The 10712-nt window shown below is 33.4% G+C and overlaps 1 long non-coding RNA gene across 1 annotated transcript; it reads left to right on the top strand.

Annotated features, from left to right (window-relative positions):
* Window positions 1–278: 278 nt before the first annotated feature.
* On the top strand, window positions 279–10302 carry LOC134732153 (uncharacterized). Its single transcript, XR_010115035.1, has 3 exons — window positions 279–383; window positions 1210–1403; window positions 10056–10302. It is a non-coding gene; the product is annotated as an uncharacterized lncRNA (long non-coding RNA).
* Window positions 10303–10712: the final 410 nt, after the last annotated feature.

Below are 10712 nucleotides of genomic sequence, written 5' to 3' on the forward strand. Positions count from 1 at the left end.
TAAGATATCTATTGCTCAAGCAAAACTGAGTTAAATATAAATTTTCTCTAGTAAGTTCATTATCTTGACAAGTCTTAGTAGTACCTCAAAAAAGAAGTTAGAGAAGGGTATTTATAGGTTTGGGTTTCTGGATACACATTGTTCAACATAAGAATTTCAAGGTAATTAACTTTCGAATTGAGCTAATTCACAAAATTATACTTTAGGATAAGAGGACATATACTGTAGTAGAATAAGGGTCTGAGATAAATTTTGATTAAAAAAGTTATTTTTTTTCCAGGTGAGAAAACTGTTATCCAAATAAGAAAGCTGTTTGCCTAGATGAGAAAATTGGTTGCTTGGTTAAACTGGTTTATACAAATATTCTAAAGCAAACAGTGAAGGTCTGTATTTGTTTGTACTTTTATATTTCCTGCAGTAAACAGGTAAGTTATGTTTACACAGGTGGTCTTGGTTTTAGTGTATATTTGGGGAGCAAGGGTATGATACTAACCTATACTCATAGTTTTGAGGTATAATTTTCCTATACATGTACCAAGTTGCCTATTATTACTTTAATTTTTTGATATCTTTTAGAAGAGTTTTGAATTTTGTCTAGTGTATCACCATTTTCATTTATAGAATGCAATTTTACATGGATGCTTTGAAAATCCCTATTCAAATGAATACCCTATCAGCCTGCATTTTCCTTTATGATGCATATAGTTGACATAATTTCTCCACTTTTTCTGAGAACTTTTCTTCCACCCACAAAATTCATGTGTTTAGAGTGGAAGCAGGCATTTTTAAGCTTGACCAAAGAGAATTAAAAGTCTCTTCTCTGGGAATTTATTGCTAATAAATAATTTCTTAGTGACTTATATGACAACTAAAATACCCCCAGAAACCATATTTGTGTGTGTTTATGAGTGCACATGCATGTTTGACCTCCAGAAATTGAAGAATAAACCAGATATTTAGAAAGTAACAATGATAAGGTGAATAGGAAATGTATTGCTAGTATCCGGACTGGCTACATAATTTGTGGGCTCAGTGCAAAATGAAAACATGAGCACTCTAGTTCAAAAAGCAGGAAAAAAAAGTGCTGTTAAAAGGCACTGGAATATAAACTTTTCTACCTTTTCTTGGTAGTCTCTCTTTTAACCTGTCATTGTGTTTTTAAAATTTTCCTAATGTTTTGCTCCCTTATGAACAAATGACACTTGCAAGGCAAGTAAGGACCCTCAGAAGTACCTACTGAAGCAGAAGTTCTGGGTTGTTCTTTTTGCCAGTCACTGGACAGAGATGCTGTGACCCCAAGAGGGGGGAAGAAAGAAATGTTTCTTTCCTACAAGCCCATAGCCCCAACCCACAGTGACAGAAGCCCCCCAAGAGATTGTGACCTCTGCACTGGAATACACTTGGTAGGTGTACTGACTTAATGGTACAGGACAGCCTCAACCTGCAGAATAAGTGGCAGGGCAGGGGCCAAGACTTCCAGGGGCAGGAGTAGCAGGGGTTACTGGGCAGCTGAGGGGTGATACAAGCAGGCCAGGGTGCCAGAGAACAGGGAGAGGGTAGCCTGGAGGAGAGGAGGAAGTGGAAGATGGGACAACACAAGCACATAGGCTTCAAGCCCTAACATGCTCTGGTGTCCTATCAAAATTCCCTTATACCATGCAATTTCAAAGGTAAAATGCTTAAGAATTTATTTTATTTTATTTTGTATAGAGACAGGGTATCACTGTGTTGCCAAGGCTGGTCTCGAACTTCTAGCCTCAAGGGATCCTCCTGCTTCAGCTTCTCGAGTAGTTAAGATTACAAGCACAGGTCACTGCGCCAGGCTAAGAATTTCAAGGGGGGGCAATTACAGAACGTTATATCTTAAACAAAGGCCTTCCTGGGTGAGAGTCTCCAGACTGGTCACAAACTCATGAACCTGGCAAGTATTGTAGTCCCTGGTTCCAGTTTGTTCCTGAGACACAGCTGTGTCCATATCCTTGGAATTCTGGAGACAGCCATGTATCCTTATAACTTGCTGTCATTATTTTTTTTGCTCAGGGTAGCCAGAGGGACGATAATTTATATTAAGAATCCCATTCACCCAATGGCCTATTTCTCTCCTTTCCCTTCTTCTTTCTTTCTAATGTCCCCTCTCTCCATCTTTCTCCCTTCTAACTTTCTGTCATTCTTCTTTGAATGTTTTATCCTAGGATTTATTTTGGGATGTGTAGTCATGAAATACCTACTATGCCTCCAACTCTATAGCTGTGGTATAGGAGAAATCAAATTACCTCAGAGAGGCATTCGCTCCTTACATTCATGATATTCTAGCGTCTTTTCAATTGGAATAATTAAAAACATGCTTATAAATTAATTTCAGCTCATTTATTGGTTCAGAATTTACTAAGACAGCAAGAAAACTTTTAATTAAAATGACTAAATCTTAAATATAAACAACCCTCTAGACTTTAAATAATATGAGAGTAAATAAATTATTTGAATTGTTTGTCTTTGAATAGTGAATGTAAAAAAGGTGCAAGTAAATGTAAACAATAGAAAAATAACATTCATGTTCTTAACAAAGCAAAGCATATCAGACCTAAAAGATCTGTAGGTAGAAAAATGATCTTTCTCTTTAATAGTTTGTGTTTCTTATGTTGAATTATTATACGAACTGTCTCCAAACCAAAGGCATTAATATTCAAAATGCTAGGGGTTACAATAGTGGTTTAGAATGCTTCTTTGAAACAAAAATCCCATCTAGCAAATTTAATATACTTAGGCCACAGAATATATTCTTCATTCTTAAATAACTGCCAAAGTACCTATAATGCTAATTCAATTGAGACTTTTTCGGTAAAGGGCAGTGCCTGTTAGCATGTTAACATTCATAAAAAATGAGGGCTTTTAGAAGCACATTTTAGAATAAAATGGAAGAAGTCTTTGTAGACTTAAAAAATGGTCACAGCTCTAGTATCTACAATAATTCTAAAACACTTTTCCTGATTCTAAAACAATACAATTATTGATGTGCTCTGTGACCTGGAAAAAGACTGCAGAACAAACCAGAAAACCCAAGACAGCAGTGTCTCTGATGAAACAATCGATCTATTCTCAGTTATTGTTTCAGGTTACATTCCATTCTTGCCTGTTAATTTGAAGTTTATAAAATGCCCAACACTGTCTGAGCAATGATTTATCTGTATGGTTTTTTACTGTATTTTAAGTAGTTTTAAAACATACAACTCTCTAAAAACCATGCTAAAAAGGTACAAGTAAAGTTATTTTACTTAATATTTTTAAAGACAAAAGAACTTTAAATCTTCATCACCAACCCTATTATAACCACCATCTGATCTCTTGCCATTCTTACTCTTTCGAGATTGTGTTTTTATAATTGCCCTTCTCTCTTGTGTATTCATAAACTCTTACTTTCCATTGACACATTGTTCTCAGGAAATAAACATTTGCCTCTCTTTCTTATATTAAGTAACGGTTTCAAAGGAGTCAGAGGCCCTTCTGAAGCCACCACAATTGAGCCTACTATTTGCCACCAAAATTCTTAATGCTGGTAGAACAGTTGATGTATATTGGTTCAAATTCCTCACCTACACCACTCAGTGGGCAGCCTCACCCTATAATGCTAACTAAATTACTTTTTTCAAAGACAGGTAATGACCTAATTGCCATATCGCAATTCAGTCACCTTTCAGTGAGATGTTTGCTAGTATTTAACCATCTCTTCTAAAGAAAACTACACATACACACACACACACACACACACATTATCATCACCTGAGCATCAAAAATAACATTGCTTTTGCTCTCTTTCAATAATTATGTTCACTATTAAATTCCTTTTCACAGTTTCCCATAATTTTACTTGATTTTAAATTTGACAGATGAACTACCCCTAGGTCTTCACTTCTCATTTTACATAGTATCTTTGGGCAACTCACTCCATTCCCATGATTTCAAGTGGCCAGCATTGAAATTAAATCTTTTCATGTTTGACCTTTAAAATATTGATGCATTTCCCTTCTTTTCAGAATATCATGAGATTTTAAAAATATATATTATTGTTGAATTTTGACAAATACATTTTTGGCATCTATTGAGATGGTCTTTTTTTCTGTTTTACTCTCTTAATAGTGACATCCACCTTACACACATACCTTGCACGCTGATTTTTCAAAAGTTACATTCATCTTACATACTGGAATAAATCTAACTTGGCCGCAATGCATTATCCTTTTTATACATTGTTGGATTAGATTTGCTAATACTATACTAAGAATGTTTGTAACTGTGTTGATGAGGATATAGTTCTGTGGATTTATTCTAATTGTTTTTAGTATTAAAATAATGCTGGCATTAGCATCACAGAATGACTTTTGAAATGTAATCTCTTCCGCAATTTCCATTAAACTTGTGTCTGTACTTCTTCCTTAATACATTTGGCCTTTTGTTTGGTATAGCAGACAGGGTGATCCAGTTAAAAATATAATTTAGATCACTTGCCATTCTCTAATACTAGATGAGTGCTCACTACCTTTGTATCTAAAGAAGTGTCAGATGACCAGTCACAGAGGCTTATTTCTTTTTGAGAATGACTGCTAAAACCATTCGCAACAGGTCAGTTGCAGACAAAAGAAAACAATTCTTGCAGAAATGAGTATAACTAAGTCCAAGGTGGCTTACAAATTTTTTGTAGTCCTAGAGTGGTAGGTTCTAGATGAAGCTTCCTCCAACAATCCTCAGCCTCCAGCGTCATGCTGTTTCTGCTGTGACTGACCAAGATGCTGCTGAGGCCTCAGGAAGCCAGCATCTCAGGAATCCTTGCTAAAATTTGTGTCAATGAATGAATGCCTTGCACCATGCTTCTCTTCGCCCCAACACATTTCAATTTTGAATCAGAAATCACAGATGTGCATCAGAGTGTAGAATTGAAATGATCCTGAAACAACCTACCTACAAGTGAATTTAGAAACGCATACTTTTCTGTGTGTGCATGTGTATTGTATTAATTGTTGCTATTTTTTGTTAGTTTATTTTTAGCTTTGTAGCTAAGAAGTTACACTTAAACAGATTGGAATGAGCAATAAATAAATCAGGTTTCAGATGAATCCTCTTTTGAATAGGAGCATTGGATTTGTGCATTGTGGCAGCTCTGCTCCATTAAAAAATAATGGCTTCTGCAATTAAAACAATGTGTGTGTGTGTGTGTGTGTGTGTATATATATATATATATATATATATATATATATATATACTATTAAATTCACTATTAAATTCCTTTTCACAGTTTCCCATATTTTACTTGATTTTAACATTTAAAAATTTTTATGAAGTTATATATTTTAATGAAATGACTCAAATATTTAAATTAAATTATTGTGACTTCATATAGAAAATCATGATGTATTTGCAGGAAAAAATGCTGGCGCTTTTAGAAGAAAATTTTTGTTTAAAATATTTGATGCAGTTACTCAACATTTTAGCTGCTGAGAATAATACAGAACTTAAAATCAATCAATTATGTTTTAGTGATTAGTATTTGATATGTGTGCTAGCTATAATTATGAAATAATTGAGATTAAGGTTTCTGTAGTGTGGTAGTTATCACCTTTGCCTCACAAAATAATTGAGGCTATTGTCAAAATTCATCAAAGGAATTTGAACACTATGTATTGCTGTACCAACTAGTCAATAACAAATTATATAATCAAATTAAATAATTTTAGGGCTTACTACAAGAGAAGAAAAAAACACTTTGCAAAACTGTGAAGTATTATATATTTCATTAAATAAAAAAAGAATGATGTTATGTATTTTGGAAATTCTAATACTAGCTTAAACTCCTGTATTTTTATATTCAAAATGTATGAGGATAATGTTCTTTGGGCTTTACTCAGTTCTGCTAGGTTCAAACTTACAAACATGTGCAAACACACACATAGATTGTCTATTATGACAATGCTCAAATTATAGTAAACTAATTTTTTATTGTTCTGTTCTGGAAACAGAGTTGAAAAACAATGTCATTATGTGTAAAACATCATCAAAGCTATTTTTATTTAGATTCCAAACAATACTCTCATTGCTATTTTTATTCCCTTGAATGGAAGTATTTTATATGACTCACTAGATTGCAATATTTAACTTACTATTTTTATTCATCTTTATTTCATTTAAGACGTTAATGTTTGCTAAAGAGAAAAAAAAAAGTTCATCTTCCCTCACACAGCTTTCTAAATATAACTCCCTTATTTTAATCCCTATGTAAAATTTTGATTCCCAGCCATATTTTGTTCATATTAAATTCAGTAAATAAATCCTGCAGCACACTTGTTCATGAACATTAAATGAAGGCAGACTTATGAGTAAATACTTCTTGTCTCAAACTGAATGTTTCCTAAATGCTATTTGAAATGTTTCATCAACATTAAAAAAGTTATCTTAAATATTCCACAACAAAAAAAAGACAACCAATTATAAATAGCATTTTAACTCAAGAACCAAAATATCCCAAACTTCTGGATTATGATAGTTTGGCCCATAATAGATGCTGTGGCTTTCTGGTAAGAAACTATGACTTTAAGAAAAAAAATCTGCCTAGAAGGTAGATTTTACAGACTTTACTTTCTGTTTTGAATTTGGAAATAACCCCAGACAGATTTTCATAGCATGTCAAATTATCAGTAAATAAATCAAGTTAGGAGACTGCTGAATTATATTATTTAAATGAGGTTAACATTTTTTTAAGTTAGTATTTTCTGTTAGCAATAAAGACTGCTCAGCTACTTCAGTCAATTCTCCATCTTTTCACACAAACAGACTTACATCTTAGGAAGCAAATTCTATTTGCTTTTAACATATATATGGGAAGGATGTTCCGATAAATGGGTCGAACCATTTTCTGAGTTGAATTTACACAGAAAATTTTCTTTCAGTATGAATAAAAATTACCAGGAAGTAGATTATGCTATTGTTTCATATATATATATATATATAACATAATTGATGAATAACGGTAAACACTCAGACTTCTTTGCTTCAAATAGAGCTTGGACAGGACTCTTTCATTTTAAAAAGCACATTGGTTCAGTACTTACAAACTTCCTGTTACCAAGAGTAACTCTTAAAGACAGTGAGAAATTGCTCATTGAGAAATTGTTTTACTAGTCCAAACCTACACACACCTATTCATCATTTAGCTTCTGGTTTAGAACATCAAAAGTATTTAATAAATACATGTCATAGAACTCAGTAGTGGATATTTTTACAAAGGCAATCAACAAAACATTGATTCTCAAAACTGTGTTAACAATGTTTGCATGTGTCAGAGGTACAGGGGTTGAGAGTACTGGTATATATTTCTGAAAATGATAAGGTTCTGCAATGAAGCTCTTGGGAAATGGAAAAATCCTATAAGTCACCAATTATAAGGTACATATTTTTCATATTGTAACATTTAAAGTTAGGATGTATGTCATTTAAAATTAGGATGTATGTTACAATCAATAGTGTATTAAAATCAAAGTTTGTCAATCTGTCAATGTCACATTTTTATCATTGTTTCAACATGCATGAAACTTGGTTGTATGATTAAGATATCAGCATCAAAACTTCAAAATGGGAGGCTGTGGCTTGGAAGAAAATCTCAGAGGCCATACTGGAGCACTCTCTTAAGAAACAAATTACCAAATCCTCTTGATGACAGAGAATGATTCTGAATATCAAACACTGACAATTCAAGCTGAAACATAATTTAGTAAAGTTGAGTCAGAATTTGGAATAGTTCCAGAAGTTTATTTCACTTATGTTTTCCTTTTATGTACACACAAAAGTGCTACATGATTAAATATATGTTTAATCCTAAAGGCATATTTATATTGGTATAAGATAATTCTAAGTAGAATGAAACATTATATATCATATTACCAATATCAACAGTGATTTTTGTTTCCTTTGAGGATTAGAAATTTTAGAACCGGACACAGCCAATGATGCCTTAGATTTGATAAAATATAGCAATGGTGATATAATATGAAAACTAAGATAGAGAAAAACACAGAGCTATGCAAGATCCAATGACAGTAGTAAATTAGCATAGCCTGTGGAAGTAAGGGGAATATTTGAAAAAGAACCAACAATGGGACTGAGCCTTGAAGGAAGACACACAGATTTTTACCAGTAGGAGAAAAGCAAAGGTTTTCCCTACAACAGGCACAGAAGCATGACTTTGCATTGTGTCTAACACAAACAAAACGGCCATAAAGTTTGTTGAAGCATTTTGCGCAATGTGTTTCTTAAAGTATTATAAAAGAAATATGTTCGTCACTGAAAGGTTTCTGTGGTCAAATAAGGTTAAGAAAAACTGCATAATATATCCTCTCCTCCTTTGGAAATTTCACAATATTACATTAATGAATTAGAGATTTGGTTTAATTTTTTAAACTGAATATATTTTGACACAGGATATACTCTTGGGAAATATCAGGGTAGAGAACAGATTAAAAGGGGAAGAGTGTAGAGATGGGACTGATGATATAATATAGACCTTTAGGCCTTTTGCATATCAAGCACTATGCCAAAGAGTTTTGGGTTTTCTTATTGGATAAATTATTGGCCATCAAAAAATGAACAGATAGTCTGTATTTGAAATAAAAAAGTTAAAAATAAAAAAAGTTGAGATTTAAAAAATTTAATACAATTTAATGTTAGCTTTTCAAGAAGAAGGAATAAATCATTTGCTCTTCTTCCACTACATGATAGGTATGCAATGTGAATGCTAATAATAAAATAGACTAGCCAAGTGTGACTCTAAAATAAAATAGAAAGAAAAAAACAGGTACTGGATATATTATGGATTTTCTCTGAAGCATCTTTCAGCTAATTATATTTTAAAATATTCATAAAACTATTGAAATATAGATCAACATAATGCAATAGGAATTAAATTATTGAAGAATAATTCCTATGATAAATTCAATTGTTTTAAGGAACATTAAAAATAATAATAATAATTACTATTTTTGAGACAGTGTCTCTCTCTGTTACCCAGGCTGGAGTGCGGTGGCACTGCAAGAACTCACGGCAGCCTTGACCTCCCAGGCTCAAGTGTTCCTCCCACCTCAGCCTCCCAAATAACTGAGAATATAGGCATGTGCCACCATACCCCGCTAATTTTTTTATATTTTGTAGAGACAAGGTCACACTATATTGCCCAGATCTTGAACTCCTGGGCTCAAGTGCTTCTCCAGCCTCTGCCTCCCAAATTGCTCAGATTATAGATGTGAGCCACTATGCCTGGACTAAGATTTGTTGATGTAAGGGTAGAATGTTTGGAGGTTTACCTGTAAATTCAATATGTATATAAATGGATATTTACACATAAAATTCGACAATTCACTTAGTTTTCAACCCATTTTCCCAAAATGAGGATTAATTATCCATCCCCATTAAAACATACCTTAGAATAGGTTCATAGCTTACCTTCCTTAATGTGACTTAGCAAGACAGTACTTTGGGATAGATTGCCAGGTAAATTATTATGTATATAATCATATGAAAGCTTATCATCAGAGTCTGTTAATCAGCTCAACCTAGTTGGAAAACATTCTAGTAGAGTATTACAATAAATCACTTCTTCAGTCTCACTGATTGTATTATTTTACTTTCATATAAAGATTGAAATTTGAGTGTATTAACATCTTACAAATCCTGAGGATGCATTAGGCCTGGCTTTGCATTTCACTAAATATGAAGTTGGGAAATGCTGTTAAGACCACAAAAGAAGAAACATGACCTTCACAACAATAAAACAGTATCATACATGCTGGTCAAATACACTGAGCACTAGCAAGGGCTGAAAATATTGTTTTAAGCCAAGAGATGTAATTGGTAAGTAAATGCACTTTTGACTGCCCCATGTTTTCTACATGATTTTTGAAACTCTGATTCTTTTTACTTTTTTTAGACGTAAAATAAAAGTACAATGGATGTATAGGGAATAGTACAGCTGCAGGTCTGAGTAACTTAGTTGACACAGTTGTTTTGTTTTTCCCCAGCAAGAGTAACAGCAGTGGTGGCAGCATCTGGATCCTTGACTGGCAGCATTATGGAAAGTTACTGGCCAGATACTCCTTACTTAAGTTGGCACCAATCGACTTGCCTGGGGATCAGTCAAATGGCGTGAGGCGAGGAGGACTTCAGGAGATCCTTCCCAGATGGATGCCAAACTCCTTTGATAGCCCTGTCATTGTCAAGAATTTCTTCAAGTTTATGTGTATAAGAATAAAATCTTGTTCAAGTTTATGATTATTTCTTCCACATGTTAAGACCCTTTTTATGCCACAGAACAAAGGCCAAAATCATTCAAGTAGAGGCAAACGGAGGGTTCAAAAGATCTATTGGCTGACACACAATTTGATGCATTATTAAACTACATATTTCACCATGTGATAGAGAATTCATTTTTCAATGTGCTAGATGAAATAAAATTTCTACCAAAATGAAAGAACCCTTTTGAGATGTCAAATTTACAGCACAGCTGAAAAGATTAATGACTTCAACCTAGAGACATTTTATTTACAGATAATGCAAAGAAAGAACAAGCTGATTTTATAGTTTGACACCAATGAATGAACAGAACATTTATCTAGTAAAACTATCACTTTCTCTTAGAGGCCAAGAGCAAATTTGCCGAGGTTAACCACAAATGAAGA

This window comes from Symphalangus syndactylus, chromosome 13 (genome assembly GCF_028878055.3).
Source record: "Symphalangus syndactylus isolate Jambi chromosome 13, NHGRI_mSymSyn1-v2.1_pri, whole genome shotgun sequence".
Classification (NCBI taxonomy): Eukaryota; Metazoa; Chordata; class Mammalia; order Primates; family Hylobatidae; genus Symphalangus; species Symphalangus syndactylus.